This window comes from Pseudorca crassidens, chromosome 10 (assembly GCF_039906515.1).
Source record: "Pseudorca crassidens isolate mPseCra1 chromosome 10, mPseCra1.hap1, whole genome shotgun sequence".
NCBI lineage: Eukaryota > Metazoa > Chordata > Mammalia > Artiodactyla > Delphinidae > Pseudorca > Pseudorca crassidens.
Window position 1 is genome coordinate 59,949,299 of NC_090305.1, and position 3,380 is coordinate 59,952,678.

The 3,380-nt window shown below is 61.4% G+C and overlaps 1 long non-coding RNA gene across 2 annotated transcripts; it reads right to left on the reverse strand.

Moving 5' to 3' along the window:
- Positions 1-370: 370 nt before the first annotated feature.
- On the reverse strand, positions 371-3,125 carry LOC137233088 (uncharacterized). 2 transcript variants are annotated; one of them, XR_010947291.1, is made up of 2 exons: positions 2,905-3,125; positions 371-1,181 (listed from the first exon to the last, which is right to left on the reverse strand). It is a non-coding gene; the product is annotated as an uncharacterized lncRNA (long non-coding RNA). The 2 variants fall into 2 exon arrangements; XR_010947290.1 differs by lacking the exon at positions 2,905-3,125 and adding an exon at positions 2,243-2,867.
- Between the last annotated feature and the right edge of the window lie 255 nt (positions 3,126-3,380).

Genomic DNA, 3,380 nt, shown 5'->3' on the forward strand with positions numbered 1-3,380 from the left:
CTCTGTTCGCCACTTCGGTCAGCCTAGCAACCCGTCTTTCGCCCTTGAGGGCCTATTCTAACAGGAATGTGACAGTGTGGAAGCCAGGGAACCTTGACCCATTGGTACCTGGGCTTCGCTGGGCATGGAACAAGTGGTGAGCAGGTTTAACCGTAAAGCTTCTGGCACAAAACCTAGGTAGGGAACCTTTGAGGAAGCTGAGAATATAATCATTGTAAATTGGGTAGGGAAAGGGGGAGAAGTATCTGTTCTAAAAATAAAAGCCTGGCGGCCGTTACGTCCCCCCCCACCCCCCCGCTTCTCCAAACCACAGAAGGTTGGGGAAATCGCATCAGTAAAGTGTAAGTCCGTCGGGAAAAAAAATGCTCGGTTAAAAATCAACACCTCTTTAATAGGAAGATGGGTAAGTTTTACATTTCCAGGTGTTAATGATACCACCACATTAAAAGGTTGATTGTGACAAGAGAATTGCAGCGCACAGGACGCAGACAGCATTTTCACAATCGAAAATCAGCAGTCTTCCTCCTCGCATTCACCCCCATCCGGCCGACTGGGGACCGGGAAGCTGTAGCGCAGGGTAGGCGGCGGGACCACTTGTTGCGGCACCGCCAGAGGAGGTAATTTACAAGCGGATCTGCGGATCTGGCGGAGATGCAGTTAAAATCCTTCACCGGGATGCGGACGCTCCAGAAGCCGAGGCAGGCGGTGAGCACTGACTCAGTGCCTCGAGATGCGTGTGTGTCTGTGTTGTTGTTGTTGGTGGTGGTTTTTTTAAACTAGAACGCTGGACCATCTTTGCCTGAAATGCTTTGTCTTGCACGTCTGGGAATTTACTTTGTGCTGTTAAATGCTTACCGCGCGCGCGCGCGCACACACACATACACACACGCGCGCGCACGCAGGGGGTCGCCCCGCATGGGGGAAGGTGAGTGGCACAGATGCTTCGGACTTTCATGGACTCTGCCCTTGGGAAGCAGAGCGAGGGGGACGGCCTCGAACCTGAGTCAGGTAACTCGGAAAGGTCCTTCTCCCGCCGCTCGGGGAGTAGGGAGCTGGGGACCGAGGTACCGGGGCGGTCCAGGTGCCCACACAGCGCCCGCCACGGTGAAGGGCAGAGATGTCGGGAGGCAGCTCGGACAAGGGCAGGCGGGTTCTCGATTCATTGTCTACCAGGTCACGCTCTGTTGAGAAAATGCGCGATACCCGAAGGGGGAGAGGGAAAGAGGGGGGGAGGGGGGGAGAGGGAGAGAGGGGGTGGAGAGAGAGAGAGAGAGAAAGAAAGAGAGAGAGAGAGACCAAGTGTCCGTGCAGGGCCGACCCGCTCGCCTGGGGAGGGGGACGCGAGGCTCGTCCCCACTCGGCTCGCGCGGCCGTCTCACCGGCGCCGGGCGGCCACTGAGACATTGCCTTCAGCGTCCTCCGGTGGCATCCTCCCGGGTTTGCGTAGCAAAAAGCCGAGGACTGTGGGTTTCGAGTGACCACGTCTTAGGCCCATAGAAAGCTGCCTCTGGGGTCTTGGGGACGGAGAGGTTAATAGAGTGACGAATTTGTCCTGGTTTTTCACATAAAATTAGGCTGGTAATACCGAGCGCTTAGAAGACTGCTAAGAATTTGGAGGTGTGTGGGGTGAGGGCGGGAAGGGGTTAATGCTAGGTTTAGGACTACTATGGGAAATGCCCAATTTAAAGATCTCCCCATCTTGGGTCGCGCTCTCGGAAGCTCAACCCAAGTGGAGGCGCCGCTGCGCGGGCGGTCACCTCCCCGCGTTATGACACCTGGCGGTACCCTGCAACTCCCACGTCCCCGCGGCCAACCTCTCCGCGCCGGCCGGAACCAGCAAAAGTCTTTGCCCGCCCACGCCCCTTTAAACGGACTCTGCCTTTTCCTTTTATTCGGAGGACAGGTTAACGCCGACACGGACCGCAGTGTGGCCCGCAGGCACCACACGGCCCGCCGCCGCCTCCCCCGCGCCGGGCGGGGACTGCGGAGCTGCTGCGGCAGCAGGGCCAAAGCCTTCCGGTGCCTCCCGCCCCCTCCCCCCCGCGGCCACACCTCAGTCGCGGACCGCCCCCAACCATCCCCGCCCCCCTTCCCTCCCCCGCGCGCTCGCGGCGCCAGCCCCGCCACCGGCGGATGGCAGCCAGACGCTGTGTGCCCGCGTTCGTGTGCTGGCATAGGGAACCGCACGCGACGGCGACCCCACCACTGCCCCCAGCTCGGGGTCCACCCATGTAGAACCCACCGGCCCTCGCGGGTCCCCGGAGCCAGTCTCCGGAGCTCGGCTGCGGGTGCAGTTCTCCGAGCCCCTCGGCGCTCCCACCAGGCTCTGTCCATCCCAGTCTTTCCCCCATGCCAGGGTGTGGCAGGCAGGGAAGCCCCTTCGTCCCCGCCAGCGCTCCCAGACATCCCCGGACAAAGCCGCCAGGCTTCCCGCACCGGCGCGGGAAGGAGGCCGCCCGCAACGGGGAAGAGAGGCGCGCGGAGAGCGCCTCCAGGCGCCGGGCCTCGGTGCGGTCCCCGCCCCTGGCCTGTCAGCTGGGTGCCGGGCTGGGGCTGCGAGGGGCGCCTGCACGGGGCGGGCGCCCCACCCGCGGTTCCTCCAGCGCCGGCACCCGGTCGCCGCGGCGCCGCAGGAAGGAGGCCCAGCTGCGCGGGTTGCTCCACACCCACGTGCCTCGCGTGTGCGCGCCCCCGGCCCGCAGAAGCTACCCGGCTGGCGCCGCCGGGATTTCTGGGCGGCCCCACCCTCCCCGGCCGCCACGCTTCGCTCCTTGCGTTCGGAGTCTCCTTGGCGTCTCGGCTACAGCTTCCAAAACCGGGCGCCGCCTCTGCCAGCCGGGCTGCCCAGCACGCCTGCGGGCCGCTACTCAGAGGCCGCACCTTCCGCGCGCGTCCCGCACTCACCTTTTCCTGTGCAAGGTGGGGTTCAGTCACTGCACCCCGGCTGTTCAGCCACCGCCCACGGCCTCCTGGAGAGTGCAGCACGAAGGCGTTCCTGAGGCGCCACCACCCTCCTTAAACCCTTCCCTGTCTTTCAGCACAGCACCTTCGTCAGCTGGCCACCCTCCCCGACAGTAGGGAAGGCATAGCTCTCCCTCTGCTTTCTCTTTTTTCACCATCACACCCGTGCCCACCTATAGACACACACACCTGAACACCACGAGGCCACGACCAAGATCGCTCTCCAACTCCTAATTCCAACACTATGCAGTGCACATCACGTAGCCGATAGCAAGGTGAGGGAGTGGCACTCAGGAGCTAGGTGGTTTCTCAAAAATTATGAAATAGATTTCTGCCCCTGGCCATGACATTTTTAAGAGGATTATAATTTATTTTAAAAAAATAAATAGCCCAGAGGAATTCACACTTTTAAAATAATA